Genomic DNA, 18,947 nt, shown 5'->3' with positions numbered 1-18,947 from the left:
TCTTCCTGTCCCCCAGTTTGGGCGATAACTGGCACAGTCACCTCCTCCTCCATAGTGCTGGTCTGAGCCAGAGGACTGATGGAAAGGATCGAAACTGGGACACACACGGAGAAGGAAGGGGAAGAGGGCCACAATGCTACAGGAAACAAACCGGAAAAGGAGACACAGGCTATGAGCAAATGCAGATAAGGCGAAGAGGGCCACTGAAGGCAGAGCGTGCAAGCATTTACCCTTTAAGCTTGAACAGAGAAGAGACAGGAGAAAGAAGACTCAAAATGATTCATAACACAAATATGTGTAGGCTCCTAATATTTTCCCCTGTATTGACACGGTTACTGGCAGAGATCAGCCTTTGTAAATTTGACTGAAAATGGCCATCGGCTCCTTCTAGCCCTTGCAGACGACCACACAGCCCCCGTGGTGGCTGTCTCCAAGGCTGCTCCAGGGTAGGGTACCGCTCTCTCACAGACCCGGCCCTGGCTGAGCCTTCCCACAAGCCCCTCCCCCACCCTGATGGCCGCATACCAGACTGTCTGTGCTGTGGTTTCCCAGCCTTCCACAGATAGGCCACAGCGAGAGAAGCTGTGCCTCAGTGCGTCATTTCAGAGACCTTTTTTGACTTTTCACCAGATCAGAATTTCATATTATGAAAGGCTGAAAGTAAATACCCAGGGCGAGTTCAAAAGGTCAAGCGACTTCTAGCAAAGCTGTGCCCCAGACCTAGAGGGAAGACAGAATCCAGTCAGCCGTAGGGTCTTCTACAACTGGACTTACAGAGCACATGACACATGGGTTTGTACCCCGATTTTGAGTTGGGACATACTCTGGGTTTAATTCATCTGTTGGGGGCTCTAACCCCTTCACCTCAAACTTTTGGGTCTTTACAGAGACTATCAAGTTAAAGAGAGGCCAAAAGCATGGGCTCCAATACAGTAAGCTTTCTAAGAAAGGGGATGGAGATGCAGGTGCATACAGAGAAAATGCCACAGGACCACAGACAGGACTACCTAGTGGTGAGGGAACAGGGCACAACCTTCCTCTCAATCATAGAAGGAGCCAACCTTGGGGATGGCCTGGCCTTGGCCTTCTAACCTAGAACTGCAACAAAATTGGCTTCTGTTTGTAATGCAAAGATGCTTGTTAGGAGAAGTTGAAGGGACTGTTTAATCCGCCCCCCCCCCCCAACTTTCTCTGAGGAGACTATGTGTTGTCTTAGAATTATCTGGAAAAGCGAGCATTCTTTGCTGCAAGATTAGACTGGCTGATCTTGAACAGATAATTTTAATCCTTTGTGCCTCAGTTTCTCCAATGAAATTGGCTACTAGACTTGCATTCTTAAGTTCTGACTGTGATTGATTGTAAAGTTGAAGAGCAATCGCACAAACATGCTGAGTTGGGGGGTGGCTAGCAAGGCAAGGGAACCCCCAATTTTAGCCGGGCAGAGGCAGAGCCCTCAGCAATTCATCCGGGTCTCACACAGTCGGCTCTGTCTTTTGAAAACATCTAAATTTGACACAAAGGAATCAAGAAACAGCTACAATCACCAAAACAGCTACAATGTTTGTCCAAGTCACTGAATCCTCCAGTACCTAATTCTGGACGTTTCTTTCCCCTGGGACTAGCAGGGAACCCATTTGCTGACCTCATTGGGCTTCCAAGGAGAGAACATTCAAACTCATTTCTGCAGCCCACTTTTTGTGACTTCCCAGTTGCTGCAGGCCAGATTCTCCTGCCGCCTGCCTCTAAGCAGAGCGACTGCCCGAGTCAGTAGTGTTAGGAATGGCGGTTAGTTCTGCTTCCTTATATGGCACGGAGTGACAGTGCGCTTGTCTGTCTAGCTGAGCTGCAGTACGGCTCAATGACAAGCTCTAATGACCGCTCTGGCTTCCATCGCTTTCCCAGGAAGACAGAGCAGACAGCCGTAGGGTTGGAATCAGGGAGTGGCATTGATTCCTGCTCTGCCACTCGCCATTTATGTCACTTGGGGCCAGCTATTTAATTTACATTGCTGCTCTCAGATGGCCTCTGCTGAAAAAGCTCTGACTTACAGCGAGCCAGGAGGGTAATGGACGAATCTCTCTCTCTCTCTCTCTCTCTCTCTCTCTCTCTCTCTCTCTCTCTCTCTCTCTCTCTCCCTCCTTCCCTCCCTCCTTCCCCCTCTCTCTCTGTCTCTCTCTCCCTCCCTTAATCCCTCTTTCTCTCCCTCCCCTCCTCTCTCTCCCCTCTCTCTGTCTCTCTCTCCCCCTCTCCCTCCCTCTCCTTCTCTTTCCCTCTCCTTCCCTCCCTCCCTCCCTCCCTCTCTCTCTTCCTCCCTCTCTCTCTCTCTCTCTCTTCCCCTCTCTCCCTCCCTCCCTCCCTCTCTCTCTCTCCATCCTAGCCTCTCATCTTCCTCCTCCCTCCCCTTTCTCCTTTTCTTTCCATTTCCCATTTCAGGTCTAAACATCGAAAAAAAAATCTATCTGTCTATAAAAAAACATAGCTTTAGGGACAATAAAACCTTTAACCATATTATATAACAAATTCTTAGACTATATAAGGTGGCTCCAGGCCCATTTATAAGGGTAAAGGTAACCATTCTGGTAAAGATGATAGTGGAGGCTGTCTTCTGCAGAGCAGGGAGTTTCATGCTTCAGAGACAGTCCCAGTTAGAATGTGCACTTTCCAATCTGAATGAGGATGTCCTAGAACTTGTATCTACTGGTCTTTGTCTTCCTTCCTGGAAAGCCCAAACATTAAAGAAATCGACCCTGTTCCTTCCATCTACATGAAGGTCAAGGAGAAGCAATATGGGAAAGTTTGTGGCAAAGGTCAGGGGTTAGAAAGGAGTCACATGCCTGCAGAGAGCCCCCACGGGCAATCACAGTAGATGACCAATAATGTGTAGTCTGGTATCAATCATGTTCAATGTAGTTTGGAGTTAGTACTTCTAACATCGCATGTGTTTTCATTGGATAGACTCAGTAGATATAACTTATCTCTTGAGGTCAGATAATAGCAGAATATAGTGAGCTAATTAGGAAGGAATAGATTTTTATATTTTTAATATAATATTTTAGTATTATATACAGAATGATGAGCTTATATGGTCAACTTTAAAATACAGGTCATATTTTATAACTAGCTCTCCAAATTCTTGAAAGTTTAACTTTCCCATTTGGAGAGCTACTCTGAACTTGGAAAGAGAGGACAGTGACAGAGACAGGGGATACTGGGGTACAACAGGGGAGGCCAATCCTTTTCAGCTTCCCTCCTCCAAGCTCCGCCCCATGCGCACACCGGAAGCACCTGCTCTTGTAAAGCAAATAAATACTTCTCATGCAAAACCAGAAACCTATCCCAGTCATCTGTTTTTTTTTTTCATTTTTTCAATTCATTTTTAAAAATTTCTTTGTGTGGGGAAGGGGCACGCTCCAAGGCACATTTGTGGAGTTCGGAGGACAATTTTGCTGAGCTGGTTTGAGCCACCATGTGGATCCTGGGAATTAAACTCAGGATTTCAGGCTTGGAGGGAAGTGTCTACCCACTGTTCCACCTCACCTGCGCAGTCCTGGCATTCTTTCTGGACCAGGCCAATCACATGAGAAATTAAGCTGTGAAATCGTTAGTGAATGTTGTATGTGTGTTCCGTGCTCAGAATGCGGTGCATTCTTTCTACTCTGAGCCACTGAAAGCCAGAAGAGCCTTGAGGTGAACTTTCTGCCCTGCGAAAACAAACTTGTCCCTTGTTGCCCAAATGCTCCCAAAGGGGCCTCCTGGAAGAGCATCCAGGTCAGGGACTGTGCAGGGTCCAGCTATGGAGGAATTGGGGGCGGAGTATGGGATGCTTCTCATTCAGGTTTGTTATCCTACCACAAAAAAGGAAAGAAAGACATGAGGATAGACAGACAGACAGACAGACAGACACACACACATACACACACACACAGAGAGAGAGAGAGAGAGAGAGAGAGAGAGAATATACTTTTATCTTTTTCTGCTAAGGGAACTAGCTGAAGTAACTGATCTTTAAAGTTGCTCAAAGACATAAATACTTATAAAGAGAAAAATTCTCAGAGTCGCCCCTCCCCCACACTAAGGCCTAAATTCCACTTAGTAACAGTGGCTGGAATGAAGACATGGAAACACCATGAGAAATTTTATTCTTCCCACATTTCCAGTGCAAACTTTACAAAAGCAAACACTGGAAATCTCATCAGCAAGCTCGACCTTATGGGAGTGATAGTTTTGTGCTTAGCCAAGGGGAGGGGGAATAGAGGAAGATGGAAGAGTTTCAGATAAATACTTCAGCGCAGTTCCAAAGAGGCTTGATGAAACGGGGTGTTTGGGATACACAGCTGTAACTTCTAGCAGGGGGGAATCATCTAAACGCAAATAGGTTTCTGAGGAATAATGAACTTCATCATGTGCCATAAATGACTGTAAACACCAGTGACCAGAATTATTTCTGAGGCAGGATGTTTCATCAGAGCCTGGAAGGAACTTTTACAAACTGCAGATGCCTGGACCCCACTCCAGCAAGGCCTACTGAATTGGAAGCCCAGGGCTGGGTCAGAAGGCTCTGACATGGATTGCGGTTGTGACGCTGCCCAAGAACATGGATGCAGGTGGGTGGAACATGTGACGCTCAGAAGTGGATCATCTTCTCCTGTCCAGAAGTGCTTGGAACTTCAAAGCTGTGTGGTCCAGAATTATCTCTGCCACTAACACAGGACATGTCCTTGGTCAATTCATGAGTTCTTCTTCACTCAACAAATATTTACTGGGAATCTGCTACATGTCACGCTACTGAACATCTACTAACAGACTGTTGTTGCCTGCTTTCTGCATCTTGTAACTAACACAACAGGTAAATCTCATTCAAAGGCACCTAACAATACATATAAAATTTTAGTCACTGTGAATACCAAGACTTTTGTCTCTTATCTAGAAAATGAAAGGTGGATTACTGGTAAGTATTTATCTTTCTGTGCTAGGGATCAAACTCAAGGCCTTATGCATTCTAGGCAAGTGACATAACACTGAACTACATCCACAAGCCCAGTTCCTTTGTTTTCTTTTTTTCTTAAGATGCTCAAATTTCTTGATGTTCTTTCCTATGCACAATAGTAAATAATACATGTTACAGGGATTGAGAAAATAAGATAAATAATAAATAAATAAATAAATAAATGTAGAAGTGACTATAAATTCAATTACTCCTTAATAATTTAGTTTCTCATCATCATAATGTAGCTCTATAATTAGAGAAATGGCAGCACAAAAATGTTCTGGGGAGAGATACCCACTTACTCAGTTTGCCAAAAATCACTTCCTGATTGTATATAGATATGTGTATCTCTTTGCAACAACTTGTGGCCTCCCAGTGATCAGGTCTGGGGGTTGGGAACATATAGATTGTATTGATGATGTGCCAAGTATGAGTTTTCAGTAACCAAGACTCTTTCTGTGATCTTTGTCAAAGGTAATATTTTCCACCTATGTGGACTTGGCCACAGTATAGGAAATCATCATAACAATTGGGTAGACCAAGTATGTACTCCCTTAGCTAAATAATTTCCCAGAGTCCTGGCATCTTAAAAATTCCATGAACTTTTACTCTCTTTAGATAGGTGCTTCCTCTCATCCCTGTATAAAGATATTCCAAATGCTAGAATGCATACGTGTATGCAGCTCCGTTTCCTTGTCCATACCCACCTACAGACAGTCTATCCAGTCCTTGTTTGTTTGGTTCTCCTGGCCTGGCCATTGACACTCATTCCTGAGTGCATATTTGTCAGTGTTTATTTGAAGAGGGGCCCAGAATAGAGCAATGTGGTTGGAACTGAGGGAATATGGGGTATCCGTTCCCCTTCTTGATCATGGGAACATTCAGTGAATGAGAGGCAGAGAGGTAAATATCACTTAGATCACAAATTCCATTGGTTATGAATGTGTCAGCATCATGTTTTTGGTTCACTAAAGAACTGTGATTTACTGTGAGATAAATGAGGTTTCATGTTATATGTTTGTGTGTAGTATGTGTGCAGGTGTGTGGTGGTAGCACATGCACATGTGTGCCCCTGCAAAGACCAAAGGGACGTGTCAGGTGTTCTCTATCATTGCTTTATCTCTTTGAGACAGGTGTTTCACTGAATCTGTAGCTACAATGGCAGTCAGTAAACCCCAGAGACTTCCCCAGCCCCTGCCTTCCATGGTGCTTGGATTGCAGGTTCCAGGTTATGCTGGGAATTTAACCTCAAGTCCTCACGCTTGCACAGCAAGCATTTATGTCAATGGAGGCATCTCCCTAGACCCCCTAATTTTTCTTTATTAAAGTTGTTCAGTTGTTAATTTACTGACTTGGAAAGATTGCCCTTATTCAGGGGAGGGGCCATAGTGAAGCAATGGTTTATACAAACACACAAAGCTTTTTGCCAACAACAAATCTCATGGTATTTTTCTCTAGGGTTTTTCTAAAAAGGATGATATTTGACTTCTCATTGACTAGTGGTGTCAACTTCAAGTTGACCTTTCTTGAGGTTGGTTTACCATGCCATATAAAGGTGGTCTTTAAGAACCATGTGAGCCCCACTTGAGACTTTTTTTTTTTTTTTTTGCCTATCCATAAACTCATTCGCATGAAAAATTCAAGTGATAGCCATTGAGAGCTGTTGGTCATCCCAGCTGTTTGCCTCTTCACCCAACTTTCTCTTCAACCTAGATTAAGCCTCCCTAGCTTTCCTTAACTCAAGGATAATCCTTGCATAGGAGTAGACAGCCGCCAGACTCATTGAGTAATACACAGAGATACGCCAGAGCCTTTGACCATCTGCTTTGCTAAGGGACCTAAGCCAATCAAATGTCTTTTTCCCTACTTTGACCTGAAGCATGAAAGGAATTTTCCAGGTGGTAGAACAGCTGCCTAGAGTAGCCGAGTTTATGTGAATCAGAACAGAGTTGAGAGCCACAGTTCCCTGCTGGGGTCCTTGACCCATCTGGATTTTAACCCCATCCTCTGTGGAACCGAACCCTGCTTGGCTTCTAGATCTTGGAGCCCTTTATTTTATAACCCTGCCCTTCTCCTTGAACCACTGACTCTTAGTGATACAAGGGCCCACTGGTCCCTATTCTGAGTCAAGTCTTCTCCCACGCTTCACTGCACTGCCTTGTTGAGGGAGAATCCAGTTTGGGAAAGTTTGCTCAGCTCTCTCTCTCTCTCTCTCTCTCTCTCTCTCTCTCTCTCTCTCTCTTGGTTTTTTTTCCGAGACAGGGTTTCTCTGTATAGCCCTGGCTGTCCTGGAACTCACTCTGTAGACCAGGCTGGCCTCGAACTCAGAAATCTGCCTGCCTCTGCCTCCCAGGTGCTGGGATTACAGGCGTGCGCCACCACCGCCCAGCTTGCTCAGGTCTTTTCGTTCACCATTTTCTCCTTTTTTGCTTACACTCAGCTGGCTGGAAGTCATGACCACACTTTGAATTCTCTAACCTTTCTAGCTGAGACTGGCCCTCCGGATTCCCTCTGACAACCAGCCCTTGTCCCTACTGTCCCTTCACCTTGATCCTATCTGTAGGTGCCCTATCATTGGCCCATAGGTGGGAGTCTAATTCCTCGGCAAAATGTCTTGGGAGACAAGAGAGAATGTCCTGTGTGGGCTTAAAAGGAACTAATTATGTACTCTTGCTTAATCTGTTCCTCTCTAAGTGAAATGATTTCCTGGTGGTCAAGTGCTTTCATCCGTATACTCACAGAGCGGTGCCAGAACCCTCAGGAGACAAGAGGTAAACAGTATCAAGCTACCCTCATCATGGCAGCATATGTGTGAAAAAATCAAAGCAGCAAAACCACGCATGAAGATGAGCACTTGTGAAGAACAGCCAGCTCACAAGCCCCACCGCCCCTCACAGCTGCTTGGCCATCCTTTCGTGAATCGCTCGGTATTCTCTTGGAATCTACTTGCGAGCAGCCATTTCTGACTTTTTCTAACGCTGACAAACTTCCTATTGGAAACTTCTTCCCTGGGTATGGCTCTCCTTTTCCTTGGAACGGAGGCATACTTCTACATATCTGTATGATCGTACCCGTTTTTTCCCTCACCAGATCTGAGAAACAAGGAAGACACTCCTGAGCTGGGTACGGAGGCCCACCTCTGTAACCCCAGTACTCATTCGGGAAGCTGAGGCAGGAGGCTTGTGAGCTTCTAAGCAGATGAGATTAGCTAGCGTGAAATGCTATCTGAAGTTACCTAAAACTTCTCTCTCTCTCTCTCTCTCTCTCTCTTGGCTGCCAGGGAGAAGACAATTGGCTGTGCCCTATCTCCTTGACACTCAGTGTCATCTGGTTCTCATCCTAGCGTTGAGCTCCTGTTGACTTCCAACTCAGGAAATATAAGAAAGCTCTGTGTCTGCTTGGGAGACCATGGGTGGGGGTGGGGGTAGCCGAACACCTAAGTTGAACATCTGAGGCACAAGGATGCTAGGGTGTCACCGGGCTTCAGTTAAAGTGGAGAATACTAAACAATGAGGCCAGCATAGGTGAGAGGCATGGCTCCTGGAGAAATCTGGTCTCAATAAGGGCAGAAACCCCAGCCAGGTGCAGCCGGTTACCTCATCCTGCCTACGAGGCCCAGGCCTGACAAGCTGGGATTAATTCCATCCTTTTGGCTGGAGGCTTAGAAGCCACCTCATTTACTAAGGCCTGTCTGTTGTCAGCACTTTGCCGTTGGTCTGTCCACCTGCCTCCTCATCTTCCCTGGTTCCTGGACACCGCTCTGCACCCCTGATAGCCTACCCCGTTCTGCCTTCTGCTATCTGTCTCCGCCCTGGTCTCTGATCTACAAAGCCAAATTTCAGATAACCTTGGGACAGACCAGTTTCTTAAGGTTCTAGGATCAAGGTTCTAGAAAGTACTATGTAAGATTTCTTAAATAGAAGGAAGGAGGAGAGATCTTCGGGGAAGACAAGAAATGATGGTTACCACCCAGAGTTAACATAACAGCCATAAGATTCAAACTGAAAGCAGTTTGGACTCTATGGGCTTGTTGGGAGAGGACACAAAACCTGTTATCTCGTTTGAATATCTTAACCACTATGGGATGGAAGAGAGGCATACTGGTAGCCATGCCAGAGGAAGCCAACGAGTCGAGAGCATTCTTACAGTTCAGGGTTATTTTAGCAAAGGAACCAAAACTAGAATCAAGCTCTCACCTTGGAGCTCCTGAGCTAAGCCTTAACTAAAAGCAACACTTTAAATGTGCAGCTCCCCCAGCCTCTGAGCATCTAGGCCGGTGTGACAGATGAAGAAAGACTTCCTGTTAAGAAGCTAATGGTGTTATTTGGGGCCTCTGAGGGATTTACCCAGAAAGTGCCTCCTTAGTTTGAAGATCCTTTTGGCAGCATCTCCCTAACCTCCTCCCCAGGCCAACCATATCATTTGCATTCTGCTTTGTCAGCATTTCGCCCCTCCCCCTCCCCCAACCATGGCCTCACCCCACCGCATTTCCAAGCCATGTGACAGACACCAGGCAGATGGATGGAGCGCCAGCGAAACCCTTCTCACGTTCATCTCTAAGTCACTTCTTGTCTCACTGAAGAATGACTACCCAGTAATCATGCTACCATGAATGACGCATGGACACGGCTGTGTGAGTTTTCAAGAAAAGGCTTATACCCAAGCTAGATTCTGGAACAGTCTATGGCACACCTCTAAACCAGCCTATTCTACCTGCAGAGAACAGACAAGATTTGGGACTAGTGAGGAACCAAGGAGAACAGGGAGCAGCCCTAATCAGGAGATCCAGTCAGGTGTCTCCTTTACGCCCTTGGATATGAAATCAGACCCTGTATCTCCCCCCCTGCACACTCTCTCTCTCTCTCTCGCTCGCTCGCTCTCTCTCGCTCTCTCTCTCTTGTAAAAAAAATCGCATACCTAATGCACTCTTTGATTTGGATGCTTTAAACTGCACATTCTACTGACTTTCAAACATGGCGACAACCCCACACTTAACCCATACACTAGTTAAGAACATACATCCCTCACGTGTTCTAAGATCTATTCTTTTCTGAAAGTTTTTTCACCCAGAAAAAAATTTTGCCTTTATGTTTTTCATTAAATGATTTTAATAGAATGAGAGGTCCCAGGCTGTGGTGTCACTGAGCTCTAGTTCCCTCCCTATTAGGGGGCCTCTCCTGGCTTGTTCTTCACCAGAAGGAAGGGGCATCAAGAACAGCCTGACATCCACCATGAGCTGAAATCCCTCACTCTGTGTGCAGAGAACACATACGGTGTTATTTCAGAAAATGTGTTTTTGTAGCGATTATGGGTGGGGAGGATGAGGGGGATGGGGGAAACTGGCCATAGAGAAAATGAACTCTCAGCCACTCTAGGATGTTGGTTTCAACATGGAATTTATCCTCAAATCCAAGATTATAGATTTTCTTCCAAACTGCATTTCCTACACGGCTTAGAGAATACTTGAGAAAGAAATCACTCTCCATGTTTTTATTGGCATTAACACCCCCCATCCCCGGTACAAAGCTTGGGACTTGATGTCTTCTGAGGAAGGACAGTAGTCTAGCAGAGCGAGTGATTGCCTGCAGCCTTTCCCTCATACTTACTCAGAGCTGTTCCAGGGAAAGAAACTCACAGGGCAGTCTGTTCTCATGTGTCACTTCTCAAGAAATGATCCCCAGACTTCTAAACACAAGGACTGCTTAGGAAGTCCCAACCGCAAGGCATCACAGTCTTCAGCAAACATGGATGGAAGCATTCATCTGGAAACGCTGCACCTTACTATGAGCATTTTTTTTTTAAATGGTCAGACTGACTCTCCTGCGGGGCACCTTGTCTTCAGGAAGTTCTAGCCACACATGTCTGGTTTTGCCTAGCACCAAGGGACTGTGCTGCTTCCATTTACAATTCCATGTACAGAGCCTCGTTAGCAGCAGGGATCTGGGAATACCAAGAACTTTGGTCTCTACTTTTCTGACCATGTATTGCCACAGCACTGAAACTCCCCCGCCCTTTACAACCGGCTCTTTCTAAAAGGAATTACAGACTACTATCAACTTGCACTACTGTTTGAGATGCCCAAATACGTCTGTCTGGAAATAAAAGCTCCTTTCCTTCCTGTCTGGAACATTCCTCTGGCTCCTATCTTTTCTTTTCAGACCCTCGGGGTGGGGAGGGGGCATACTTTCCAACAGAAATGAAGATTTCTCAAGAAATATTTTGCTAGGCAGTTGACCATGATTTCTACATACACACCCACTCACGCACACATCCTCTTGCGGCTCCACTTTATAGAAAACAGACGCGGTAGGCATCTTGTGTTTCAGCAAACAGCGGATGAGTGGCACTAGCTGAATTGCTGCTAGTGGGGGAACTCTGGCCTTATGTCTTTACATCTCTGAAAACCCACTTCTAAAATCCTGGTAGCAGAGTAAGAGGAACCCATTACTTAGCTTAAAATTAGCTTAAAACAAACAAAAAAAAAACCACAACAAAACAAAACATTCTTTGTCTTAACAACGTATTTTTTAATTAAAACCCGAATCCTCTTCAAATGTCTGCTGACAGAAGATGGGGAAGTAACTGCTAAAGGGACAAATCAGCAGAGTCCCGCTGGTCTGAGGATTCCAGGTACAGTCCACATTCCCCTTGGAAACAAAAGCGCATCCCAGGCAAAGGCACCGGGGCTCCCTGATCCTGTCACCATGAGCTCTTTCCCTTTGTACCATCTCTAGAAACAAAACTTGAAGTTTCATCACGCTGACCTTCTGGGAACAGGTCAGGAAGTCCCGGCTGGCTTTGGGAATTTACATGGTCTATTGCCTGCCTCGAAAGATTTTGCATATCCAGTGACCTGAGCTAGGAATGTTGCCTGAAACCTGTAGAGCAGCCCTTGCTTCCCCTAAGGAAGGCGGAGAAAGAAAGACGTTTGTGTCTTACCTCTAGGGCAGCAGCTTCTTCCCAACAGGGACGTCTATCCTGCTGTCTGAAAGCAAGGATTCCTTTAAGCAAGCCAGCAAGAGAGCAAGCAGGCAGGCAGGCAGGCAGGCAGGAGCCCAATGCACACTGCTCTATTCAATAAAACTGCAGACCGCCCTTCCTTGGCCCCTCCCAGAAGTCCATGCTAAGTGAACACATACCCCCTATGTTTACAGTCAGCAGGCGGTGGTATGCATTGTCCTGTAGCTTTTCTAATAGGCAGCCAATGACGACACCCTGGCCAAGGTGATGCTGTCTGCCCGTGCAGATGCCTGTCATTCCCTAGGCATGCTCAGGATATCACTCATCAGAAAAACCAAGTCCTAAAAAGCTCGAAACTGTGAGCAGGGTGCCAAAACCAGCCGGCTCCATGCCCTTTTTTGGTTATCCTAAGCAGGGCCTCCTGGAAGCAGATCCATTGTCAGGAACAATCATAAGAAACGTTAATCTTGGAGAAAGAGGCTGTCTTGTAGCACACAAATAGAGCTTTAAAAACAAAGCACAGTCCACGAAACAGTAAGTGGACAGTTAGACATGCTTATGGGGGTGAGGCTGGGGGTGGGAGGAGACATTTTAATGGAAGAAATAGTGTATTTCTTTTCAAAGCAGTTTCATTACGAAATAAATTGAAGTCATTAACATGAGTTAAAAACCTGGAGTGAATAAGAAGTAGGTCTGCTGCAACAGGCTAAGTTCTAGCCTAGAATATGTCTGTGTGTGTTATGAAAACAACTGACAAAACTATAAATAAAATGTATCGGTCTTTTTAATACATAATGTTGGCCAGGAAAAAAAAAGTGAAGCCAGAAGCTAGCAGACGGGGTCCTAAGCTTTAGAGAACTTTATTGGCTTTCCCCACCAACACCCATCTTCCTTTCTCTCCTCTGTCTTGGCAATGGGGAGATTGTACTAGAAATGAGCAAAAATGAATGTGCAGAGAAGGACATGGAGAGACCCCGTATCGATAGCTTCGGGGCAGGTGTAGACAGACACATATGCCCTCACAGGTGACACAGATATCCTAGAATATTCTAGAAAGCCTGCACTAGGGGGAGAGTAAGACCTGAAAGACTCTGAGTTACAATGCAGGTCACTGGCCCACACATGCATCCAATTGTGGTCTTGTATTCTTTGGAATTCATTCAGTCGGTACTTAGCTTAAAAAAAAAAAAAATCAGAATACTTACTGTTTGTCAGGCCTGGGGCTTAGCCCAAAAATCCATGTTTCATTACTGATAATGTCTCATCACTGACCAAGAAGGTTTAAATATTTTCCCTGGCTAATTACAAGTTCAGAAGCTCAATCAACATATACAGTCTTACAGAAAGAGCCTTTCTGTATTTATGAAGATCTGAAATAGAAACTCTATTCAGGAAACAGCCCCTGCCCTTTGTGCGTCCTTGAGAATGCTTGGGAGGCAGTTGGTCCATATGGGTGAGTTTCTTCTCCAGCCCCCAGTTATTAACCAGGCACTCAGAAATATCTACACAGATCCCCTATACTTCTTAGGGAGGTGACTTACCTCCTCTCCTCATCTTGCTTTCTTCTATTAAACAGCTCTCCAAAAAGTTACAGCAAAGACTACAGGGTCCAGGGAGAGTCACACTTAAAAGCATCCTGCATCGGAACTCAGAACGCCCTTCCCCAGATGTACAAGATAAATAACTCATTGGTGGGAACCACGCTGTTAATGTTGCATTTCGAGTTCACTGTAGCTCAACCAGGCATCCATGAATGTGGCCATTTTCAAGATTGTTCTTTTGGGAAACCTTTTTCTGATCCCAGATAAATGATTTGAGAATACACTTTTTGGATCATAGCCAGTTCGGCAGCTGGGGAAATCCTGTATCTGGCTGGACAGGTTGAAAGACAGAGTAATACTTCTTAGACTGGCGAAAAGACTGAACTTGAAGACAAAAGCAGATAGATGTGAGTTTCTTCAAACATCTCAATCATATCAATACGACCTCTGCCCAGGGAGTTTTCTGGGTGCGTGAACTCAAGGCTGGATTAGAGGGTGCTGTGTGGAAGTGCTATTATCCACAGCTGGTGTGGAAGGCAGCCCAAGGAATACTCTCCACTTAGGCCTGGAATGCCCCTTGGATGACCGGCAGCAGGGGATGTTCCATAGTCGATAAGGATTAGGCTTTGTTGTCTTTATTAAAAAAAAAAAAAAAACAAAAACAAAAACAAAAAAAAACAAAACAGCTTTTCAGAGAAAAAAGAAGTTGTGCTACGAAAGTGTGAAATACTATCAACAGGAAACATGGAAGGGATGAGCGTTACTGTGTGGTTTATAGACAATAAATAGCTGAATGTTTTGGGTTATGCCTTTTGGGGGAAAGAAGTATGCTTCTCTAGATAAATTTTAGGCATTTCATATATGGAGTCTAACACATGGAGAACCATGAAGTCCATTTTATATATCTGTAGTAGACTGCTATAGAAGAACTGTAGGCTCAATACATTGTATGTAAATACATCAAAATAGAGAAAATAATCTGTCTTTAAAAGAAAACAAAAATGCTAAAAGAAAAACTGATGAAAAAAACATGTTTACATATTGCCCAATCTCTGCTATGGGAATTTCACTTCCACCGTATTTACTTTTCCCAATTTATACACGTGTGTGTGTGTGTGTGTGTGTGTGTGTGTGTGTGTGTATAAAGGCATGCACACACACACACACACACACACACACACACACGATTTATATAGGACATTCCTGTGGAGTATATTTCCCAATAGCATCATCCCAGATAAAGAACAGCTTGTCTATCACAGGACTTAGTCAACCATAATGGATGTAAAGAGACTTTTAGATACATTTCCATGACCCCTTGTATATTTTTTTCTTATTTGGTCCCTAGAGCTTGCTGTCATATTGATCAGCAGACACGACTATATTTTGATGTGGCTTGACTTTGAAAAGTAAAAGCAGGCTATGTTTTCTTTTTCATTCAAAACAGGAAACCACTTCCTTTAGTTCATAAAAAATAGACAGCATTTTAATTTTTTAAGAAATCTACTTTATTGAATAGGCAAGATTTTTTAAGGCGGAATACTCCTTCCCACATTCTTTTAGTCAAATAAAATCTTTCCAGACTCCCAAGCTTATAAAATTTGAGTCTTGTCATAGAAATTAGATCATGAAGTATACACACAAAGTACACACAGAGACATACCCTCCAAACGACAGAGTGGGAGCTCAGAGCAACTAACTGCACTTATGAAGTTAAAGTTGAAAAATTACCAAATTTCATCCAATGGGGTAAAAGACAGTGAATGCACAGAGAGTCCAAAATCTGAAATGTTTAAAAAAGAAAAATAATCTAAGATAAAGGATAACATTTGGTAATTAATATTTATTTGTAGGAAAACATAAATAAATTAATAATTATTTGTAAAAAAACATTCTAAGAAAACTGAGAATAAAATGTTTACGAACACCTGAGAGACATCTAGCAGTAATATAGAGAGCATGTCATGTTTCATGGGGACATGCTAAAAGTGACTCCATTACTACTACTAAAAAGGCAAGAATCGCCACTGTCCCTTTTATGAAAGGGGAGAATGAGCCATTAGGGTAGTTTAAAAAAAGGAAATGTCTCCATTTGATATGATAACATTATTTGTGTAGAAAATGGAAGAGAATTCTAGTCTGTGTAGAATGGAAGATCATTCTAGTCTGCATTCTGTTGCCTTGATAAAACGTTGAGCAAAACCAGGGAAGAGAGGGATTATTTAGTTTAAAGTTTACAGGACATCACACAGGGAAGCCAGAGCTGGAAAGAACAGGAACTTGATGACAGGAATTGAAACCAAGACCAAAGTGGAATTCTGCTTACCTGTTTGCTTGTATAAACCCTGCTTATGCATTCCAGGCCCACCTTCTGCCTAGGGATGAGACCACTCATAGTGGGCTAGGCCCTCCTCCGTCAATCAATCGTGTCCACAGACATGCCTTTGGGTCAATCTGATAGAATCAATTCTTCTATTGAGATTCCCTCTTCCCAGGTATGTCAAATTGGCAACCAAGACCAGCTACCACAAGATCTTCAAATTTATCATCAATAGAGAGAACTTAGCAAAATTCAGGGCACAAGAATATAGAGCACCTGTAAGCAGACAGCTCTAATTTTTAAAAATGGCTGTTTGTATTTAGAACAAAAAGTATATGTTATCCTGAATTAATGTAGTTAAATACATAAACAAATACATAAAAAGTTCCCAAGACTAATTTAATGCCTTAAAACCCCCAAATAAAACTGGACACTTTAGTCCCAGAACTTGGGAAGCAGAGGCAGATGATCTTTGTGAGTTCAAGACCAGCCTGGTTTACATAACTGAGACCAGCCAAGGTTACACAATAAAAACTCGTCCCAAAAGCAAAACAGAAACCAGCAAACAAATAAAAACAACAAAAGGTAATACACACCACTTTTACAAATGACAAATCTCAAAGCTGTAACGATATAAAAATATCTACATATCATCGACACATCAACTTTGCCAATTAAATTCCTAAATGATGTATTTTTTTAAAATGTAACAAAATAATAGCACATCTGAAAAGAAGACATCTCAGAATCAGTAATGCGATTGTCACAGAGCAGTTCCAGTTAAAGTGGGTCCTACAGGTACAAAACTAGGCAAAGGGATTAATAGAATAAAGTAGAAAGCCTGTATGCAGACCCACAGACACACACAAAAAACAGTAACAAAAGTATTGAAATCAGATGAGAAATGACTGTTGTATGAACAATGAGGTCATAATTATGCTGACACAATAGATTTGTATGCAGAAGAATTCTTACTGCAATAAACTGGGTGAACAACAAAACTGGGGATAGTGAGGAAAAATTATAGGTGACTATTTTAATAGGATATGGAACTTAATCAACAACACACAAATGAAGAGAATGCTATGTGGGAAGACATTGTTAAACATGGCTGACTGGATGAACCGCACTAACATGTTTCTGTTCCTTCTCTCAGCCTGACACTCATCCCCCTCTCCCCCTAAAATAAAGGATAGGAAAGAAGTAAAGATCATAAATCAATCCTTCGAGGCAAAGGAACCTGGGAAGGCAGCAGCAGAGCGCCAGGTTCCGGCCACACTTTGGAATATGGAAAGTGGACAGATGGTTGGTAACGGACTTAGCAGCCGAGAGGCTGAGATCTGGCCCTGTACTTGGGTAGGTCAAGAAAAGATGCCAGTTGGAGCCTGAGAATGAGGATTCTGAAGCCCGGGAACCTCTGAAGGTGTGGAGAGGAGCTGACATTAGATTCAAGAATCAGTGTAAAACCCAAATAGCTCCCCAGACACAACCAGGTGAACTTCCTCTCAGAACCAGAGGGAAAACAGAAAGTTGGTTTTCTTTATTCTCTGAAGAAAACTGGCAAGCTTTGGGGTGGCAGACAGCAAGACATTCAAGTGAAAACCAATTCCCAGGAACCTTGACACTCCCCTCCCCCTCTCAACCCGCAGGGATCCTAGCACCCTACCAATTAGGCTTGTCCTCTGCAGAGGAAATCGGTCTGAAAGATTCCACTCCAGTGAAACTGACATGTCTGTCGTGGGCGACAAGCAGGACGGATACCTAAAAGGAGAGACATTTCAGGAGCTGATGACATTTCTGGTTCATTGTTGGAGGCTTTTTAGCAAGGCGGGTTCAGCAGCCTCCAATCAACTGCTTAGGGGTGGGTGGGAGGACAGGGGAAGAGAAGGGGGCTTAAGGGACTTTCGGGGAGTGGGGGGGCTAGAAAAGGGAAATCATTTGAAATGTAAATAAATTATATCGAATAAAAAAATTAAAAAAAAAAAAACTCACACTAAAACATGGGCATCCAGGGAAGAGAAGGCTTTGTGCAGAAAACAAAAAGCCACCAGAAATGAAATTCAGCTGGTGATGTCTCAGTGGGTCATGACACCCAAGATCCTCCCTTTAAACACCTCCCCCGAGACCTGAGACCTATATTATGAATCAGTGTTTTTATGGGTCATATCAAGTTTTCTGACTTTTCTCCTCAACTCCCACAGTCAGTTATACAGCCCTATATGGGTTATTATCACAGTGTAGGAAGTTGGCTCTGTGGCAAAATTGTTTGACAACAATGAACCATTTCAAAATATTCAATAGACAGCACTTCAAACATCACCAACACAAAGAAAGGTATGTTAGGTGTCTGATGTGGCATATACGCCAGTTACCATATTAGCTGTCCATCACATTGTGTGTGTGTGTGTGTGTGTGTGTGTGTTGAGATGATATTCCATATCCAATAAATATGTACAATAGTATGTGTTATTAACATTAGAGTATACTTTAAAAAATAAAATCAAGAGGTATTTTCAAAGAATAGGAATGTTCTTTTGTAAATAACAATATTGTGGCAAAATTGTTTGAAAATTCAAGAAATAAAAATTCACGTTTAGGGGAAAAATTCTGCAAAAAATAGAAGAACAAAGAAAGATGAGGAAAGGCGTAGAAAAAGGTAGAGAAATGGGGGCAGGGAAGCCCAGTGGCTAGGAGGGCTTGCTGGGCTCCATTCCTGGCACCCACACTAGAGGGACACAGTTACCTATAACTCCAGTTCCAGGGGATCCAGATCTGGTCTCCTGTACCAACATGCATATGGTAACACATATACAGGCAGGCATGCACACATATATACACATGCATTTCTTTTATTTAAAAAAAATAATTTCAATACCTTGTGTTAAGAGAGAGAAAGAGAGAGAGAGACAGAGACAGAGACAGAGACAGAGACAGAGACAGAGACAGACAGACAGACTATGAACAGGGGACAGAGAAGCATGATTTTCCCCAAACTAAAGGTTACACATTCCTGGATTTAGCAAGCCCACTGAGCTGATACAATATATAGATGGAATCATGCCTATGGTCTCAATATGTGCTCAAAACTTCTAGTGTTTGGAAATTTAATGCCCCAGTTCCTGGGTTAAGGGAACACAAA

The 18,947-nt window shown here is 43.7% G+C and overlaps 1 protein-coding gene across 3 annotated transcripts in view; it reads right to left on the bottom strand.

The window, feature by feature from the left end:
• Cald1 (caldesmon 1) overlaps nt 1-12,249 on the bottom strand; it is a 176,643-nt gene extending 164,394 nt beyond the window's left edge. The window contains exon 1 of one of the 3 annotated variants that reach the window (XM_052173418.1): nt 12,127-12,249. The gene's annotated coding sequence lies outside the window, so the exon portion shown is untranslated. Of the gene's footprint in view, nt 1-11,926; nt 12,076-12,126 lie in introns of those variants that run through there. The other 2 variants (XM_052173421.1, XM_052173417.1) reach the window with 2 other exon arrangements.
• Nucleotides 12,250-18,947: the final 6,698 nt, after the last annotated feature.

Source organism: Apodemus sylvaticus, chromosome 2, assembly GCF_947179515.1.
Source record: "Apodemus sylvaticus chromosome 2, mApoSyl1.1, whole genome shotgun sequence".
NCBI lineage: Eukaryota > Metazoa > Chordata > Mammalia > Rodentia > Muridae > Apodemus > Apodemus sylvaticus.
This window is presented reverse-complemented; position numbering and strand designations above follow the sequence as displayed.